General features: G+C 46.5%; 1 protein-coding gene and 2 pseudogenes across 4 annotated transcripts in view; 2 read left to right on the forward strand and 1 right to left on the reverse strand.

Moving 5' to 3' along the window:
* The window catches only part of LOC148508095 (uncharacterized), a 598632-nt pseudogene that overhangs the window by 509002 nt on the left and 68127 nt on the right, over positions 1–21503 (forward strand).
* Positions 1–21503, reverse strand: part of LOC148508097 (uncharacterized) — a 399047-nt gene that overhangs the window by 350440 nt on the left and 27104 nt on the right. The window lies entirely within an intron of this gene.
* Positions 1–21503, forward strand: part of LOC148508098 (NACHT, LRR and PYD domains-containing protein 12-like) — a 68379-nt pseudogene that overhangs the window by 42323 nt on the left and 4553 nt on the right.

Raw genomic sequence — 21503 nt, forward strand, 5'->3', positions numbered from 1 at the left:
TAGCCTGCAAATCCATCTAAATGTTCTCCTTAAACTTGGCCTACCAGCAGATGCTCTAGTTAGTACAATCCAGTACCGCCCCTTCAGCTGCAAGTTCAGATGAATTGTCTCGGGATGCTTTTCTGCATCTAGAGCCGGGTCGAGCCCAGATGCCAGCAATCTGTGGACGTGGTTCTTCTCACGGCTGCAGCCGGACTCCATTCTGTTTTAAGACGGGTCACCCTTGCCCCACTAGCAGGTAAAACTCCCTCTGCTATTTAGTTGACCTTTCAAAATCGTGTCCTCTCTGCCCAGCTAGGAGGTAAAAACTTATGCTGCGATCCATTGACTGTTTGAAAAACACATTGGAAATCATCCTTACAGGAGTATTTTTTTTGCTGCAAATTCTTTAATTGGTTCATTTCCGGGACTTTTTAACCTATATTTTATATTTCTATTTTATTTCCTTTCGGACATTCAGCTTAGTGCTGTTTAGCAAATACACAGCTGATATTGGATTTTGATACATGTTTTATTAAGTGTGTTTCTTATTAAACATTTTATACAGTTCTATCTGATTTGAGTGAACTTAGTTGTTACTTCCAGACTCTGCGGTTGTTTCTTTTCTATTTGTTGTATTCTGTATGAGTGGGAGTGACTTCCTTACACAATTGCATTGAGCCTTAAAGCTTTAACTCTTCAGCGCCTGGGCTATTTATTTATTGAAAGGGTACTTTAAACTGAAATCAGTCTACGAGCCAACTGGTGACTTACTAGTCTGCTTGTTGAACAGTAGATCCCGAATGACAAGCTTCTGGGTAGGGACCAGATTGGGTTTCTTCGTTGATGAACCATGGGATGCCAGTGTCTGTACTGTCTCTTGGAAATGCATCTGAGGTAAGTAAGGACGTTCTGTCTAGACCAAAACCTCATCCTACTGATAAGAGCCTAGTCATAAACCCCCTGGGACTTCGGAAACACAGCCATGCTCCAGCTAACATAATGACCGAGGAGGAGATGTATCAAGCTATTAAGAGATAAAGTGGTATTACCAATCCTCTTCTACCTATCCTCTCATAGACTATGCGAGATGAATGACAAAAGCTCATTGGCTGCTTTAGGCAACTTCTCTTTATCTCTCTCCCTCAAGGCTTGTTACATCTCCTCTATAGAATCTGAATGGAGGGACATAACTGCAGAACTGAGCAGGCATTGGTGACCTTCCCAGACTGGTATATGCATCAATATAATAATTCTCTAACGTCTGCCCAGCATGTGCAGTGGGATTTGGGGTGCAAACCACCTGTTAAGTTGCTAGGGAGATGGGACAGATTTAGGTGAGGAGGAGAACCCGCCAAGTGCCAGGAACTAGGTATGGTGTGTGTGGGTGTTGGACAGAGCACTGGGCGGAATGGTACAGAGCAGCGGTCAGATTTTGTGTGTATGTTGGGGAGGGGGGGTGTGCAAAATAGAGCTGGTTGCCATCAGCCTGGTCACTTTACTAGTATAGACATAATAGCCCTGTTCCTACTGTTAATAACTGATCTCAAAATTTGATCTTGAACCCTGAGGGTCTTGTAGTCCAAAAATGGGTCAGAAAGATCTGTTGGTTTATTTTCTTTTTCTTTTTTTTTTTTTTAAAATCAAAAACCCATGTCCCCTTCTGTTCTGATGCAGTTGGGTGATGAGGTGATTAAGGGATTATTGGCTTTTTCAATGCTTGACATTGGCTGGAGCCCTGAGGAGACTGATGTTGTATCACCCATCCATAACAGCTGATGCTGGAAGAGATTGCAGTCACTAATGGGTGGGTTGACTGACCATTATGTAGACAAGTTGATTGTTTGTACCCTTATATGAAGGTATAATTTTATTTTACACAGCACACACTGCAGTCATGTAAAACAGTAACTACAAACTATATACAATCTATAGAGAAATGCCAGTAGTATCATGCACACTCTGAGAACCTTACACTCCCTAAACATTGGGCCCTGATAGAACAGTGATAGAAGTAGTGATCAGTTACGGAGTCACACTTACCAATCCCTCCTCTGTGGGTACACTGGGTTCACCAATCCATGGACCTCTCCTGATGGAGATGGTGCCCACTGGTACTTGGGACTCCCTGGTAGGAGCTGAAATTCCACCTCCCAAATTATGTCACGTCAGGAACAAGAACTGCCTAAAAAGTACTGTTTGTCTTTTTTTTAAAAACTTTATTTTCCCACAATGAGGTGACACCGTTGGGTGTACGTTACAAAGCAACCTAAGCCCTGAGGTTGGATACATTAAACAAAGGGACTGCTGGCTGCAGAACAGTTTGTGGGCCTGTGTTCTCCCCTATGTCCCCTGCTGCTGCTGGGGAGAGTACATCTAGCATAATCCCCTCTGGAACAATGCCCACTCAATGTTGTTAAGGGGGTTGTAATAATCTTTGATGTCATAGGACATTTAGCTGATCCTGGTTTCATGCATGGACCTAAGAGAGGGGGGGTGTGGGGGCTGACAGTTTGGGACTTCCTGTGGAGGGTTCTAGCAGCCCAGATAAGTCACCTGTCTGCATGGACACAGGATAGTGTACTTGGCTGCACATATTCACACTGGATTATAACAAGGCATCAGCTAGGAATCTCAAACTCTTCATGTGCATTATAATGTGCAAAGTTCCATTGACACTCAGGCAGTGTGCTGCATAGGAGAGAAGACGGCTATTTTTCGCCACCAGATGTACACACACCTGATTACGCACTTATATACTGAGACACAGAGAATAGTCTTGGAAAAGTATACTGTCAGGGTCATTACCCTGAGACAAGCCAGGCGTAGGTCCTCGGGTCGTCGCAGTCAGTTAATTGATAACCTCACCGATGACTTACACCAATGGCCTGATAGCTGTAATACACGCCAACAATGTATCTGCGTTACACGGTGATGCTGGAAATTGTAATAACCTAATCCAGGCCCCTCATCTCTCACCAGGTTACGGGACTGTGATCTGACCTCATCCTGCTGTGATCATTTCTGCACAGTTTTTATTACAAACCGGACTCTGATCAGACTGGACCTGACTGAGAATAATCTGAAGGATTCCGGAGTAAACCGCCTGTACATGGGACTACAACATCCAGGCTGCATCCTGCAAGACCTTAGGTAAGATCTGTCATAGTATCTCTGTATTCAATAGGCAAAGAAAGCTTTACGGTTCAAAATGTCCACACCAACTATTGAAACCTGAGTCTACCACTCAGGCGCCAAAAATCTATGAAATTACATCTATGAAGGCAGAAACCTTAATGGGCGAGATCCTTGTGCAATGCAGACATGGGAAGCCATCACGCCATGTTGCAAAAGGGCTGATTTCTCTGCATTTTTGCAGGATCTAAAGCAGACCAGAAAACCCAATGTAGTTTTGCTTTTAAAAAAGAAAAAAACATTAAAAAGACTGCTGCATTAAATCCCACTGCAAAATTACACAAATCATCACTTTTTTGCACACTAAGGCCCTATAACTTTCCCCTTCCTTGTGCTTTGTGATGTGGTGCATTCTCCTGCTGGATGTAGTCATTACAAAGGGGTCTATTTACTAAGCAGTGTTAGGAAACAGAGTGAAAATTGATAAGGTGCCAGCCAATCAGCTCCCAACTGTCATTTTTCAAACACAGCCTGTGAGATGGCAGTTAGGAGCTGATTGGCTGGCACCTCATCACTTTTCACTCTGTCTCCTAACACTGCTTAGTAAATAGACTCCAAAGTGAGCAGATTGTAGCCATATGGGTGCAGATAGCACCAATGCTCAGGTAGCCTGTGGCTATGGGAAAACCATGAGGCAGATACGGCCGACTCTTTTAGTCACTTACAGAAAGGCCGTTTGATATATACCTGCCATTGTGGTGCCACAGTGCGGAGAATTAACACTGCGTCTGGATCCTTTGCGCATTTCACAACAGATGGTAGTAAATAATTATTTTCTGTATATTATACTATTGTCTATTACAGTGCGTTAAGGTTTTGTTTTCTTTGTTACTCTTCCCCTTTATTGCCCTGGCTAACTGGGCTGGTAACCTGTTATTACTGTTTTACTTCCAATTACCATTACAGTGCTTTAATCCAGACTCTATCCTAGTCTTGCTGGCAGCATATTCTATCATATATAATAGACACAGGGCCTGATTCAGAGCCGCTCGCTGCCGGCGAGCTCTCGCTCTGAATCAGGGCGTTTTTTGTTTTTTCTCTCCAGCCCACTCGCAAAGCTGTGGGTGACCACCCACAACTTTTGCGAGCGGCCTGGCAATGGTCGCGATTATCGTGTCCATCGGGCTTGCGACGAGACCCTGTGGTAGGGTCTTTGCTCCCGCAAGCCCGAGTGGACTTCCTGCTCTAATAGAGCAGGAAGTCCACTACTGACGTCAGTAGGGCCGCCCACAAATGCCAGGCGTTCCTAAGGGACCTCTGCGTTTGTTCAGCCACCCTCCCTCCCCGCCTACAAAACGGGGCGAGCTGTCACTCACCAACGACAACCGCCCCGTCTTGTAGCGAGATCCGTAGCGACTGAGCTGCAGTCGCTGGACGGGTCTCGCGCATGCGAAGTGGGGTAACATCGAGCCACTTGTGAGCGGCTCTGAATGAGCCCTACAGCCCACTGAGCCCAGTCTTACACCCTGGATGGACAGTCACATAATTTGCTGTAATTACAACACCCAGCTAAATTCTATGATCATTCATCCTGGCTAATAGGAGACACCCGAGGAAGATGTCATAAGGAGAGAAAGTACCAACCAATCAGCTCCTAACTGTCCTGTTACAGGATGTTTGAAAAAATTGGTTGGTACTTTATTTCTCTCCAAGGTTTAGTACTGCACATAGACCCCACAAAGTTAGGATCTGATTTAATAGGCTTGATCAGTGAGGTATATGAGATGGCAATCTTTGGGTACATTGTTAACCATTCAGTTCAGATTTGAGGGTTTGGAAATTTAGGGGTATATAGTTACTAAAGTGAGAGTTGTTAGAAATGGAGATATTGCCCACAGCAACCAATCAGATTCCACTTAACATTTAACTAGCACCTTCTAGAAGTTAATAGCTAGAATCTGGTTGCTATGGGCAACATCTCCACTTCTAAAAACTCTCTCACTTTAGCAAATACAACCCTTCGAGTCATTGTGATCTCTCGCACTCCTGCAGCTAATTGTGCCGCTGTGAAAGCAGATTTTACACTTAAGGGGCCTATCCACTAGGCGACCTGAAAGTCTGACCATCTAGCGTTCAGACCTTCAGGTCACGGAGGTGCGGTGCCCGCACTGAACGGTGTTCACTGAACGTCAGTCAGTGCAGGAGTCAGACCTCCTATCTCTGAACATGCCGAACCTGACGAGCGTCGTCAGGTTGCAGGTCGGCAAGACCAAGCATGCACACGCATCGCTGGTCCTTGCCGGCTATCCATTACCAGACTTTCTGTACGATGCGACCAAAACCTCCTGGTTTTGGTCGGATTGTGCAAAAGTCGTGTAATGGATAGGCCCCTTTTATACTGTTGATGATTCTTTTCTTGTCTGTTTCTTTTGTGATTGCCGCTCTCTGAATGTTGGGGGTGATCGTTAGGAAATGTGTTCTGAAAATCCAGAGCTTGGAGCTTATAATGATGTGTAACTGGCGTTTTATCTCTGTATTTGCTAAAGATCTCATTGTAACATATTAATGCATCAATCACTTTATATTACCCTCAGCGCAATCTAAATTGAGACTTCATAGTACAGACTGAACCAGCCTGGTTTTATGGGATTTAGCGATTGGTTCATTAATGTATGATCATTTAAAATGTTCAGTGATACTGTCCACCTGTAGCCTAGTTGCTGAAATATACTCCAGTAGTTGTAACTATTTTATTTTACACCGTTTTGTTATGCCATTATGGTGTGTGTATGATTGGGGCTGGAAATTGTAATAACCTAATCCAGACCCCTCATCTCCCATCAGGTTACGTAGCTGCGGTCTGACCTCCTCTTGCTGTGATGACCTCCGCTCTGTTATTATAACTAACCGGTCTCTGATCAGACTGGACCTGTCTGGGAACAAGCTGCAGGACTCTGGTGTAAAACGTCTGTGTGAGGGACTAAGGCACCCAGACTGTACCCTACAGGAACTTAGGTAAGAAATGTACTAGTATTTATAGAACTGTCCTGTACCAGGCATAGTCACAGAAACATGACTTTTATTTTCTTTTATGTTATATTCATATGTATTTAAGGAACTTTTAACATTTTTTTTTTTTTTTACTTTGTTTTTGTTTTATTAAAACTTTTTTTTTTAATAATACCAAAACTAAGGCATAAAACTTATTAATTATTACTAGTTAGACTGTAAAGGGTATAAAGTGGAGATGTTACCCATAGCAATCAATCAGTCTAGCTATTATCTTCTAGAAGGTGCTAGATAAATGATAAGAAGAATCTGATTGGTTGCTATGGGCAACATCTCCACTTCTAAAAACATGCACTTTAGTAAATATACCCCTAAGAGTCAGACATCTTGCACCCTCATTCAGATCAGTACATACGTGGTCCTCGTACACCTATCCCATTTGCACCCTATAGTGTGAGACGCCTGGCGTGATTTCCGTGCTGTGTACTTATTCCTCAATTCTGCTGCTTAGTCGCCAATAGTGTACTGGGTACTTAGGGTTAGTGTTTTGTTTTACAAAGGAATTGGTATAAAGTGGCAGATTAAACATAATGATGCATAGCGAGAGGTCACTCGTATCTGACCTGTCCTTTGTCCGTTTAACTCAAATTGTGTACTTTTTCCACAACGAAATACTTAAAATTAGTATTTTGGCGTGGCTAAGTAGTAAGGTCGTGGTGCGCTAAACTGGGCTTTTTGGCGCGAGCTGAGGATGGTAATAGTGAAGGCTGCAGCACGTATTCTGTTTTGCGGCACTTATGTCTTCCATGCAATCACACCCTGTAAATCTGCGGAGCGCGTGAATGTCTGCTGGAAGAATGCGGCATCTGCGGTGGAGAAAGTGTATTGACCGTTGGGAGTTTGGGCAGATCAGAGATGTTCCTTTCTGAGTATGGAGTTAAAATAACACAAATTGCTGCATTCTTTCCCATCCATGTGCAGCAATGTGAGGATTGAGCTTATTTATATGACAAAGGGGCTGGAGGGGCACATTATGGGGGCTATCCTCTGCTTTACAGGAGAGGACGTAGGTACCAGCATGTTTTCATTGGTCATGGTGGTTCGGTTAATATGCTCTAATTCGACATGCCGGCACTTGCATTCCAGAATAGACAGTCATTATTGAAACTATCTGACGCTCCCGTGTACACATCCCTACAGAAGACAGCGCACTATTATAGTATATGTCCTCATAATGAACTTCCTTTTCCTGTGGGCTCAGAGTTAGTAGACAATCTGGTCCCATAATTTTGTGGTTACGCGTTTTCCACATTAGGTTTGCCCTTTTTTTCGGAAACTGTCATGGTGCGTTGTATACAATGTAATAAAACCTTTAAACCAGTAGCACCTGTAATAAAGACCGTCCCAATGCACCTAGCTCTCATGGTTAATGTAATCTCATAAGAAACAGATAGTGTTGGGCATAAGATGTCTTCATTGCTGAATGCATTTATAAAGAACTAGCAGATATTCCCAGTTTCACCCGGGCAGATCTTAGATATTTAGGGAGCAATTTAATAAAGCTTGGAGAGATATAACATACCTCCCAACCAGCTCCCAATTGTCACTTTACAGGATGTGTTTGAAAAATGACAGAAGCTGATTGGTTAATACTTTATCTCTCTCAATTTTATCTCTCCAAGATTTATTAAATCCTCCCCCCTATTGTTTCCATTTCCATCTCAACTCTCCAGTAACACATTGATCCTTCACCTCTATAGTAATGAATCACTGCTATAGTAAGACATTACCCTCCCTCACCTCTGTAGTAAAACATCCTCACTCACCTCTGTAGTAGTAACACATTTCTCTCCCTCCCCCGTGTTGTAACACATTCGATATTCCCCTCCCTCACATCTGTAGTGACAAGTTACCCCCGCTCTCCCATGGAGTAACACACTCCCTAGCTCATGTAGTAACACATTACACCCACTCACCCTTGTAGTAACACATTCCGCTCCCTCATCCGTGTAGTAACACATTCCCTACCTTCACCCCATAGTAACTCATTTGACATTCCCCTCCCTCACCTGTGTAGTAACACATTACCCTCTCTCACCTCTGCAGTAACACATTCCCTTCCCTCACTATACAAATAAAGGAGCCACACCAACTGCCAGTGATGTTTGGCAGTACTTGGGGTGACAGTTGGTGTTTGAATATTGAACTGTGCTGCAGCCACGATGAGACAGTCAGGACATTGCACAGGGGGAGGAAAAATATTAGCCCTTTTCTCATTCATCCACTAGGGGACATTGGAGTCTCAGTACAGTGGGGTATAGATGTGGGATAACTGGGAGCTGGCACTTTAATAAATTTGAATAGTAGCTAGCTCCTCCCCCTCTATACCCCCCTACAGGTCAGTCTAAATTTTGTGCCAAGGGAGCTGGTCACAAACAAGAGCTCTCTGCTAAAAATCAATGGATCCCCGATCAGCATGAGGATCAGACAGGCAGCCTACTGCCCCTGCCTGTCTGCTTCATTAGAGCTGCCGAGAGACCTCACCGCAGCTGCTTGCAGCACGCGCTGGGGTCTTCAGCTACAGAGACCACTGTCTCTGGGGGGTAGCCAGACACGCTGCGTGTGGCTTTCGTCACGCTCCCCCATTAGCAAGCCCGCCGCCGGCAGCATTTTGCAGCAGAAGGTTAGTGACTCCTGGCACTCTGAGTAGCAGGGTGACCAGGAGGAAATGAAAGGCGGGCATTAAAAACACTAAGCAGCAAGAACAGAGGGAGCGGAGCCTAACACACAGTTCTGCTTCTGCCTTCCAGCAGCCCCAGCGCTTCCAGAAGGAGGCTGGTGGCCATTTTACAACACAGGCTGCTGACACACACAGAGAAAAAGATCTGTGTGCCCAGATTGTGCCTGCACAGTGGGGATAGACTTGTGAAGATCAGGTTGGACTGTGTTACACAGTGATTACAGCATTATATTGTGTTAATAGCACTGGTCTCTGAAGCAGAGCTGGTTGGGCAGTGTTGATGGCATAATCTCCCTCTATGCCCCTATCTCTTCTTCAAACAGTCTCTGTGTGTGTGTGTGTGTGTGTGTGTGTGTGTGTGTGTGTGTGTGTGTGTGTGTGTGTGTGGTGTTTGTATCACTACCTTTTTTCTCTGTGTGCTGTGTACAGTGAAGTGGTAGAATGTCATCTAAGCGGTCTAAGGCTGCACAAAAAACTTTCTCCTGTAAGAATTGTGCAGAGAAGTTTACACAGGGACTATCATCCAGTTCCCTGTTTTGTGAGAAGTGTGTTTAAGAGACACAGACTGCAGCATCCCCAGTTTGCTGAGGGCTTTAAGACTGGGGCTCTGGCAGAGGATCTGGTTCCTCTAGCGGAACAGATTGCAGAGTCTGCTGCTTTTCTTGGAGAGGCTTCTAAGGATATTTTTAGTCTTTCCTCTAGATCCTCGGCCTTGGCTGTCTCAGCCCGCAGAGCCCTGTGGCTGCGACAATGGCAGGCGGATGCAGAATCCAAGAGAGCTGTGGAAGCGCTTCCATTCACAGGAGAAGTTCTGTTTGGAATGGAACTGGATAAGTGAATATCTCAAGCCACAGGTGGTAAGTCCATTTATCTCCCATCTGCTGCTCCTCCCCCCAGGAAGCCCTTTGCCGGACCGTCCTTTCGTATTTCAGGGAGATTCAGGGGCCGTGGCAGAGGCGTTCCCACTGTCTCCCGTGGTCCTAGAGGCAGGGGTAGAGCCACTGCATCATCCTCCCTGCAGGATAAGGCTTCAGTTAAGCCTCCAATATGATGCGCTCCCTTCTCTCCTGGGGGACCCCAGGGTGGGAGCTCGCCTTTGCAACTTCAAGGAAGTTTGGATCAAGTCTTGCCAGGACGCATGGGTCCGGAACATCATTATTCAGGGGTTGAAGCTGGATTTTCAGATCCAACTTACTTCTTGTTTATTCATAACCGGTTTGCCGGCATCTGCGGACAAACGAGTTGTTATACAGGAGGTAATACAAAAGCTACTGTCTTCTCGAGTAATAGTGCATGTCCATATCCACCAGCAGGGTCAAGGTTTTTATTACAGCTTGTTTGTGGTTTCCAAGCGGCTTGGTGAGACCCATTCTGAACTTGAACTTGAAACATCTCAATCCTTATTTGCGGACTTTCAAGTTCAAGATGGAGTCCCTGCAATCCGTCATTGCAGGGCTAGAGAGGGGCGAGTCTCTCGTATCCTTAGACATAAAGAATGCTTATCTCCACATTCCCATTTGGCCTCCTCATCAGGCATTCCTTCAGTTCGCAGTGCAGGCCTCTCATTTTCAATTCCAGGCCTTACCTTTCGGTCTTTCGTCAGCACCAAGAGTGTTCACGAAGGTCATGGCAGTAATGATGGCCCTTCTTTGGATACAAGGGGTTACTATCATCCCTTACTTGGACAACCTACTCTTCAAGGCTCTCTCAGTCTCTCAATTACTGCAGGACATCCGGGTAACACGGAGTCTGCTGTTGCAACACGGATGGATCCCGAAGTACCAAAAATCTCATCTGCAGCCTACACAGCATCTGCCTTTCCTAGGGATGATTTTGGACACAGTGGAGCAGAAGGTATTTCTTCTGCAGGAAAAAGTCACCTCCATCCAACACATGGTGCGATTGATACTGCGTCATCGCAGGGTGTCAGTGCACCTGTGTAATCGCCTTCTGTGAATATTTGTTGCGTCTTTCGAGTCCATCCAATATGGGAGGTTCCATGCCTGTCCATTCCAACTGGACCTCCTCTCTATGTGGTCAGAGTCCCACCTCTTCCTTCACCAGCGAGTTCAACTCTCACCCAGAACTCTGACATCTCTCCTTTGGTGGCTGAATTCCTCTCACTTATTGGCAAGCAAGAGGTTTGCATTGTGGGAATGGATTCTCCTCACCACAGACGCCAGTCTGAGAGAATGGGGGGCAGTGACTCAGGGAAGACCCTTTCAGGGCCGCTGGACTCAGCTGGAGGCAGTACTGCCCTTATACATTCTGGAGCTAAGGTTCTATGCTCTTCAGGTGGCACATCATCTGTTGAAGGGCCAGGCCATCAGAGTGCAATCCGACAACGCAACAGCTGTGGCGTACATCAACAAACAGGGTGGTACCAAGAGTCGGTCCGCCATGAGGGAGGTAAGCCACATTTTTCTCTGGGCAGAGGAATATGCGGTAGCGATATCAGCAATTTTCATACCAGGGGTAGAAAATTGGGAGGCCAATTACCTCAGTCGACAGGACATTCATCCGGGAGAGTGGATGCTCAATCCGCAGGTCTTCCAACAACTGATTCAGCGTTGGGGTCTCCCACAGGTAGATCTTATGGCGTCAACTGCCACGTTACTGCTCCAGGACAAGAGATCCACAGGCAGTGGTGGTTTCAGTTTGTCTACCTGTTTCCACCACTCCCACTCCTTCCTCGTCTGCTGCAAAGAATCAAACGAGAAGGGTTAAAGGTTCTGTTGGTGGCTCCAGACGGGCGTGGCATTCCAACCTACGTCTTCTACTGATAGACGACCCGTGGCCTCTTCCTCTACAAGAAGATCTACTGCAACAGGGTCTGTTTATTTATCAGGACTTAAAGCGGCTTCGTTTGACGGTTTGGCTGTTGAAAGGGCTATCTTCAGAAAGGAAGGGTATCCCTTCCAGGGTGATTCCTACTATGTTAAGGGCTAAAAAGGAAGTTACCTCTAAGCACTATCATCGCATATGGAAGGCATATGTTGCTTGGTGTGAACGCAAGGGGGCGCCACCGTCAGAATTCAACTTAGCCAGGCTGCTTCTTTTTCTACAGGCTGGTTTATCAGCAGGTCTTAGTCTGGGATCTTTAAAAGTTCAAGTATCGGCTTTGTCGATTTTCTTTCAAAAGCGACTAGCATTATTACCGGATGTCCAGACTTTTCTACAAGGGGTTGTCAGATTACAAGTTCGGTTTGTACCTCCTACGGCCCCATGGGATTTGGTCCTCTCTTTTCTCCAATCTTCCCTATTTGAACCTTTACAAACAGTGGAATTAAAATTTTTATCATGGAAAGTGGTTCTCCTGTTGGCGCTGGCCTCTGCTAGGCATGTGTCTGCGCTAGGGGCGCTTTCTTGTCGTCCACCTACCTAATTTTTCATGAGGATAGGGCTGAGCTACGTACGCAGTTATCCTTTTTGCCTAAGGTAGTGTCTGCGTTTCACATCAACCAACCGATCGTAGTTCCGGTGTTTAAAGAGGATTCTTCGGCTTCCAGATCCCTAGATGTTGTCCGGGCTCTCGGATTTATGTTGATAGGAAAGCATCCCTTCGGAAGTCGGACACATTGTTTGTTCGATATGATATGGCGCGGCCAGGCTGGCCGGCTTCTGAGGCTACTATTTCTAGATGGTTTCGTCTGACAGACAAGCCTATCTGGCTGCATCAAAGCAACCACTTACTTCAATCACAATGCATTCTACGCGCTCGGAGGGTCCTTCGTGGGTGGCTGCCTGCGGGGTTTTCCTGACCCAACTTTGTTGAGCGGCCACTTGGTCGGGCTGGCATACTTTTTACAAAGTTTTACCGTTTTGACATGTTTTGTGGCTTCTGCTTCACAGTATGGCCGTGCTGTTTTGCAGGGATCTCAGCGCTCTCCCGCCTAGGATGTGAGCTCTGGGACATTCCCACTGTACTGAGACTCCAGTGTCCCCTAGTGAATGAAGGAGAAAAGAACAGGATTTTGGCACTTACCATTAAATCCCTTTCTCCGATTCCACAGGGGACCCCTGCGCGCCCACCCGGCGCTGTTCCAGCTGCATTTGTTATTGTTCTGCCAGGTTTGGACAGTCAAGTTTTTCTTCAAGGTCTGCTTGACTTGTTTGCATATTTGCTGGTTTATGTATGTTCTAGTTCTCTTCTCCTCTGTTATTCTGTTTCCAGTTCTCCTCGGGCACAGTTTATTTAGACTGACCTATAGGGGGGTATAGAGGGGGAGGAGTTGGCTACTATTCAAATTTATTAAAGTGCCAGCTCCCGGTTATCCCACATCTATACCCCACTGTACTGAGACTCCAGTGTCCCCTGTGGAAACGGAGAAAGGGATTTAATGGTAAGTACCAAAATTCTGTTTTCACCACCTTAGGAGTCAAATTTTGAAAAATCCCTTCTTAGTGGGCACCTATGTCATGGAAGGAATATACTCCCCGATTTTCATGTTTCTAGGTCTAGGAGTGTGGCTGGGCGTTGCTGAGTCAGTGAGTCACTACTTTACATGGGAAACTCAGTTGGTTGACGGAGCTTAGGCGAGGTAGGTGCTCCCCCGGCAGCTCCTCCCCCGACACAGTCCAATCAAAGGTCCTCCTACCTCCCTCATGTATATGAGATGCTCACAGTCCACTATTGGTGCGCTGCTGTAGCTATTGGTCTCAGGAGGTTTTGGGTCAGTCTCCCTGTATACCTCTCCCATGGGTCAGGTATATAGTGCTCTATAGCCTACCAAGCATTGTGTTTTGAGTAGTTGACTCAGAGCCCATTGCAACTAAATTGCGTATACATTGTATGTGACTGTTTGCTAGCTGCTTTGTCTATACTGCCTTTTATTACTGACTGTCCGTTTATAACTAGTGCTGTTTTTTTCCTCATCCCTCTGTTGCAGGTGTGTGGTAGTTTTTTCTTTATACTTCACATTTACTTGTTATTTGTGAAGGTTGTCAGATTACATTGCATTGTTTCCTTTGAAATTGATATGTCAATAAGTAAAGGCAATCAGGAGGAGGGGGGCCCTATGCTGATTTAATGTAAAGCCTGTTTAGCGGGTTTGACCTCGCAGGACTTGATTAAGGATGGTTTGTGTGCTGTCTGTTATAAAGAGCCGCCTTTCCAGTCCAGTATACCAGTCCCTGTACAAGAGCCATCTTGGGTGTCCTCCTTGTCTCAGGTTATGAAGCAGTTTGTGAATCGTTTGGCTACTCCCATAATGCCTCCTTGTATGGGGTACCCACAGCATGCTATGTTTACACCTCCTATACATCCTTCCTGGATGGATGCTTATGCTCGCTCAAGTCTGAGTATAGCTCAGTAACTACCGGTCTGCTTGCAAATGCTGACTAAGTCTGTTAAACGCAAGTTATTTTTATCAGTCTGCTCAGCATACGGATTCAGACGCATCATCAGACAAATCAGATGATGCGCAGGGTTCTTCTCCAGGGTGTAGCTCAGTAGAGGAGGACCATCTGTCCTCAGTGGATGTTCCTTCTTTAATACTAGATATTCAGGATGATGATCCAGCTCCTAGTAAGAAGGCTCCAGTATTTAATTACCAGAAGGTGGTTAAAACAGTTTCCTAAACCTGTGCAGCTCACTGAGCTTATGGAAGGGGCATGGGGTAACCCGTATAAACTGTTCTATGTTACTAAAAGATTAACATTGTTGTATCCTTTCCCAGCTTCTGAATGTACGAAGTGAGAGGTACCTCCTACTGTGGATGCTCATGTGATGCACTTAGTCTGAAATACTACGTTGTCTATTCCATCTCTTAAGGATTCTCAAGATAGAAAATATGTCTTAAGGCAATATTTTCATCATTGGAAGTCGCTACTTCTCCAGCTATGGCTGGAGCCTGGGTAGACAAAGCTGTTGAAGAATGGACAGGGGGCATTGGAAGACTTTCTATCAGATGCTACCAGAGAACAGATGATGTATATCTCCCACATATGGGAAGCGGCCTCCTATTTAGGAGGAGCTGCAATAGATGCTGGAATTTTAGCTTCTAAAGCATCAGCAGTGTCAGTAGTGGCATGCAGGGTCCTCTGGTTAAGATCCTGGAAGGCTGATACAAGATGAGAGTGCTCTGGAATCCTTACCTTTCTATGGAAATATACTTTTTGGAGCAGAGTTGGAAGCCGCCAGGATAGCGATTATCATATCTAAGTCTGCAGGTCTGCCATCTATGGCTACAATGAAGTCTAGGCAGATTTCTTTTCGGTCTTTTTGTCCTCAGGGACGAGCAAATTATGAACAGTCTTCCTCCATGCAGTCTAGTTTTCGCAGGATAACCAGGCGACAAACTAAGGTCTGGACCGGCCAGACATCCTGCTTCTAAACCGGATGACAAACCCTCGGCCTGATGGAGCGGGCCTCCTCCTGGGGGGGTCTCAGGGTGGGGGACCGACTACTTCAGTTTGCGGATTGCTGGCATCAAACACCAACAAATGCCTGGGTCCGAGAAGTGGTCTCTCGGGGGTATGCTCTCACTTTCCAGAGGCATCCTACCCAGAAGTTTTTTTTTTTCCGATTCCTCTATCAGGTGCAGTAAAGGTGGCCCTTCATGAGGCCATTCATTCCCTGCTGCAGGCAGGGGTAATAGTCCTGGTTCCTATACTAAATCCTAAAAACCCTCAATAGGTTTATCCATGTACCCAAGTTTTGTATGGTAGCTCTCCAGTCAATTATTTTTGCAATGGGGCCCAGGGGATTACATGGTTTCCCTGGACATTCAGGATGCATATCTGCATGCTCCTATTATACTATCCCACCAGCAATTTTTATGGTTTGCTGTCCTTCAGCAACATTACCAATTTCAGGCTGTACCCTTTGGCCTGTCTACGGCTCCCCGGGTATTTACCAAAATAATGGCAGTCATGACAGCCTATCTCAGGCGTCAGGGAGTCAGAATTCTGCCATATCTGGACACCATTTTCAGCTGACCATAGCCTGCTAAACAGAAGCATGACTGGATTATAATTTTCCCCAACACAGCAGATGGTACATCTGGGAGCTCTTCTGGATTTTCGGGCACAGACAGTGTTTCTGCCAGAGGAAAAGTTTGTGGCACTATCGTTGCAAATACGCAAGTTGCTTCAAAAGCGATGGGTATCCATTCTGCTAGCAAAGCAGTTCCTGGGATCAATGGTATCCACCTTCAACATGGTGGGATATGCTCAGTTCCATTCCAGGCCTCTGCAAAGATTGATTCTATACAAATTGAACGGACAGTATCATTGAATCAAGTCCCAGAGGATCCTTCTTACTCCATAGGTTCGTCAATCCCTCCTGTGGTGGCTGAGAAAGAATCATCTGAACAAAGGGCGCCCATTCTGCATCCCAAATTGGGTGCTGCTCACCACCACAAATGCCAGTCTTCGCAGATGGAGAGCAGTGACATGTCATTACACCTTTCAGGGAAAATGGACACATCAGGAAAGTAATCTGCCAATAGACATTCTAGAACTGTGAGCAGTATACAATGCGCTTGTAATGGCAGAGGACCTGCTCCAGGGCAAGCCATCCAGATCCAGTCCGACAATGCGACAGTGGCCTACCTCAATCATCAGCGATGCACGCGAAGTTACGCTGCCATGAAAAAAGTGGCAAAGGTTCTGATTTGGGCAGAATGTCATCTTCCGCCCATCTCTGCAATATTCATACCGGGAGTACTCAATTGGGATGCAGACTTCCTAAGTCACCAGGACATACACACCGGAGAGTGGTCTCTCCATCCGGGAGTGTTTCAGCTCCTGGTAAACAAAGGGGATCTACCAGAGAGAGATCTCATGGCGTCATATCACAACCACAAGGTCCCCAGGTACGGGTCCAGAGACACATCAGCAACCTTTGTGGACGCACTGGCAGCAAGATGGAACTTCAAGCTGGTATATCTATTTCCTCCCATCTCCCTCCTTCCAAGAGTTCTCAGGAAATTCAAGCAGGAAGACGGAACAGTAATACTGGTGACTCCAGCTTGGCCCAGACATCATTGGGTCACCGACATACAAAAGCTGTCAATAGACAGTCAGTATCCTCTTCCTCTCTGGCAGGATCTACTAACGCAGGACCCCTGCCGGCATCCAGACTTACCTCGTCTGGCTTTAACGGCGTGGCTCTTGAATCTTCTATCCGAAGAGCAAAAGGTTTTTCAAATTCTGTAATTCAGACGATGCTGAGGGCACAGGAGCCTGCCTCTGCCCACATTTATTCCAGGATATTGGCTTTTCTCCAGACGGGTTTGGACCGTGGGCTCTGCCTGTCTACTTTTGAGAGCGCAGGTTTCTGCACTGTCAGTCTGGTTTCAGAGGAAGATTGCCGCATTACCAGATGTTAGAATTTTTTTTCCAAGGAGTTCTGCGAGTTCAGCCTCCTTTTGTTCTGCCGGTAACACTGTGGCATTTGTCTTTGATTCTTAAGGGGCTACAAGCTTCCCCATTTGAAGTGGTTGACAGCGAAGTCACTTTTTCTTCTCGCTATCTCTTCAGCTCGCAGAGTCTCTGATTTGGCAGCGCTCTCTTGTTGCTCCCCATTTTTAATTTTTCACCAGGATAGAACTGTTCTTCGTACAAGAGAGGGTTACCTTCCTAAGGTAGTGTCCTGTTTTCATGTAAATGAAGAAATTGTAGTTCCAGCTTTTCAGATTCCAGATCTTTCTGTAGGTGAAGCCTCCCTGGATGTAGTTTGGGCTCTTCGTATCTATGTGGAGTGCACAAACTCTGTTAGAAAATCAGATTGTCTTTTTGTGTTATGTTTTTCACAAATGAGGATGGCCAGCTAATAAGCAGACTCTGGTGAGATGGCTACAGATGACTCTCAGGTGTACACACGGGCTGATCTCCCTGTTCCAAGCACAGTGACAGCACATTCTACTTGGCCTGTAGGGCCATCGTGGGCATTTAGTTGTGGTGCCTCTGCTGAACAATTATGCAAGGCTACCACGTGGTCTTCTGTCCACACTTTTCTTAGGTTTTGCGCCTTTGATACTTTTGCCTCTCGGGATGCTTCCTTTGGGTGACGAGTTCTCCTTTCTGCTCAGGAGCTCCCCCCTCCTTAGGGGAACTGATTTAGGACATCCCCATAGTATCCCTGTGGATCCATATGAATCCTGAAGAATAAAATAAGAGTTATGGTAGACTTGCCTAGATAACTCCTTTTCTTCGGCGTCCATAGGGTCCACAGGGCACACACCCTGACGCACCTGGCTGCATAGGTAAATTTTTTCTTTTGGGCACAGATTTCCTCATTTTGTGTAAGAGTTTCTGGTGTATGATTGCTCTTCCTTCTCTTGCCTTGAGGCTTGTTAACTAAACTGATGTCCTATGGCTAGGGGTGGGGTATATATGGAGGATCCGGGGCATCCTGGGAGCTGAAGCTTTAACTGTTTCGTGCCTGGTTTCCAACCATAATATCTGCCTTGGTATCCCTGTGGACCCTATGGACCTCGAAGAAAAGGAGTGATCTAGGTAAGTTAACCATAACTCTTATTTTCACTGTCGTTGGTTATGCCCCAAGGTGGCGAACTTTTGGGTACTAATACATCAATATATTACTCATACCCTACAGATAGACGTACCCTTATCTCCTAACTGGGTATCATTCTCTCACCTAGCCTCCACTGGTATATGTAAAGGCAATAAGTTACTCTTGTCCAAAATTGCGGGAGCAGCCAAAAAGACCATTCTCATGCAATGGATAGAAACCACAACTCCCACACTACCTGTTTTCACCCAGGCTTTATTATTTATTTTATATGGTTTGAACTGCTACATCTATCAATAAGGAGGGTCTCGCTGGGAAATCTTTTCTACTTGGCTACCATAAGTACAGTAAACACGAATCTCCTGAGCTGAAACAATTGCTGAAACAATGTTTTCAGCTAGCTATGTGGTATAATTTAGCCGTACTGGATGGAAATGCTCCTTTTTAGGCCTGTATATTGTCTCCGTGTCACACATTTATAATAGGTTTCCTAAGACTGTTGTATATCTTTAAATCTCGCTACTGCCATTTTATAACACTCATTTGTACATGGTTTTATATTATGTTTTTGACTCCTGCCCCATTTGTTGAAGTGTTTTCTTTTTTTCATTCCCTTGTACGTATTTGTCCTTTTGTTATAGGTATTTTTGTCAACGCTATGTACCAATTTAATGTACGTAAAATTTCTGTGATTATGGAATCAATAAAAATAATTGAAGATTGATATGTTGCCTTTATGCGGGCCATGCATCGTGCGAGGCAACGGGGATTTGACATCCGACATATTGGGCGGTCCCCCCACCCGGTGTGATCGGGTGGCCGACCAACCGATATGCCGGCTCCCTCACCTGCATAGTGCTGCATGGGATCACACATCGCATCCCCTGAGCGACTGATCCTGCAGTAAGACCTGGGGTGCGATGTACGTCCCCACGAGTGTGCGCTCGGTCCGACATCAGGCCCATACACGGTGCAATATAGCAGCCAAATCGCACCAATCCGTCGGATCGGCTGCTTTATCGCACCGTGTATGGTCCACTTTAGAGCACCTACAGTTCATGAGGTATTCTTAGGCCCCATGAGCTAGTACTGCTCAATACACTTATCCTGGATACACATTCATGTTTGTATTTACTTTACACTGTTCTATACTCTTACTTATGACTTAACGCTTTGTGTGAGGCTGGATATTTTAAGAAATGGCCTAATAGAGATCCTCATCTTCCATCAGGTTACAGGACTGTGGTCTGACCTCCTCCTGCTGTGATGACCTCCGCTCTGTTATTGCTACACCCCGGTCTCTGATCAGGCTGGACCTGACACAGAACAAGTTGCAGGACTCTGGAATAAAACTTCTGTGTGAGGGACTGAGACATCCAGACTGTAGCCTACAGGAACTTTGGTAAGAACGGGCTTAGTAATTAGTAGCAACCCGCCCTGGCTTCGCTTGGGAGCAATTTCATCTTGCCACAGTCCCATGCATCCCATAACAACCTTTGCCGTGTCATCACAGTCCCCTCCATCTCATAACAGCCTCCTTCTTCTCACTACTGCCCCCTGCATTTTACCACAGCATTCTATTTCTACTTCAGGGTCCATAGGGTATCCACAGGATACCTTGGGGTATAGGTGATGACGTCAGGCACGGACACCACAGAGTTAAATTTTCAGCCTCTCAGGATGCACCAGGGTCCCTCTCCTATACCCCACCCCCGAGCCTAGGCAACTCAGTTTTGTGGGTGTCCGGCCAGGAGTCGGATTACATTCACAGAGTGGGGCTGTAATGGCCCCTGAAGTTTTCTTCAAGAGCAGCTGTGACTGCACAAGATGAGCTGTGCAGCATGGACAGTCAGTACTGACGTCCATGCTGTCGCTCCTACACCCCGCCGGTACCGATCCGGGGATGCTGGGTGGTAGCTGGGGTCACAGCTAGAGGTGACCCCGGCTACCTGGACTGTGCCCGGATTTACGGGGGACAAGGTAAGTGGCGGGCACCTGCCGGTAACACAGTCCTTTTGGGGACCGGCTGCGCGTGGGGCCAGGTACGGATCCTGCGCCTTCCACTAGACCACCAGGGACAGCGGACCGCAGCATGTGCGGTACAGCGCGGCGTCCCAGGAGTTAATAGCATGCCAGGTGAGAACGCCTTCCCTGTCTCGCAGCCGGCGTCTCCCCCGCTGCACAGTGCCTTTCCACAGCGGTCTGAGCGGGCTGTCAGTGCTCCTCCCCCGGGCCCGCATCCTCTCTGCTCCTCGGCGGCCATTTTCTCACTACATGTGCTGGGGATGGCAAATGCTGCTGGAAGCTGATACAGGTGCCATTGCGGTCCGGGTCCCCCGCATACCTCTCCTTCAATTAAGGTCAGTGTATGCAGCACTGTTTCCTACCAGGCTTTGGTCTGTGTAGTTGATCACAGTGCTTGTAATGCAGGATGTTATTTTTGCATTGTGTGTGACTTAAATGCTAGCGCTGTTTGCCTGTACTTTCATTTCTGTCAGCCATTTTACTATCCCTGTTCTTCTTCTGCTACAGCCCTTGTGGTGCGGTGTTGCAGGGTTTTATTACCTCACAGTAAACGTGGTTTTTCTGTGTGGGGAGTCACATACGCTCCTTTCACACTCATGTCAGAGAGTGAACGAGGATATCCTCTTCAAGCTATAATGTACTAATATAATGTGCAGTTAGCAGAGGGATATGTAGACGCTGAGGGTTTATGGAGGGCATGTTGTATTATATATCACGCCCCATTTCTGTCACTGTGCCTGCGCAAAAAGGGACCGCCCTGGGCTGGCTAAGGCGCTTACAACCCTTGTGGGCAACGCCCCCTGCGTTTCCCCATAGGGGGTTATCGCAGCAAGTGGTGGTCTCATCACATGCAGGGGTTCCCTGGGCAGTTGATGGTACCCCAGTGTATCCTGTTTTTCATCCCCCCAGGTCTCGCAGGAGCCTGTGTGGGTGAATTTATTGTCCAAATGGTACAGCACCTGACGGACGTTTTACAGGGGGAGTCACCATTGCGGCCTTCTAAACGGCCTTTCAGGTCTCAGACGGCTCAGGATAATGAGGGCATGACGTCTGATGACGGTGACATTATTGGCTTTTTCAGACACGAGCCCCTTCGTGCAAAGGAGGCGGAGTCTGCGTCTAGAGTCTATATATACC

The sequence above is a fragment of the Taudactylus pleione genome, unplaced genomic scaffold (genome assembly GCF_031769625.1).
Source record: "Taudactylus pleione unplaced genomic scaffold, aTauple2 ptg000377l, whole genome shotgun sequence".
NCBI lineage: Eukaryota > Metazoa > Chordata > Amphibia > Anura > Myobatrachidae > Taudactylus > Taudactylus pleione.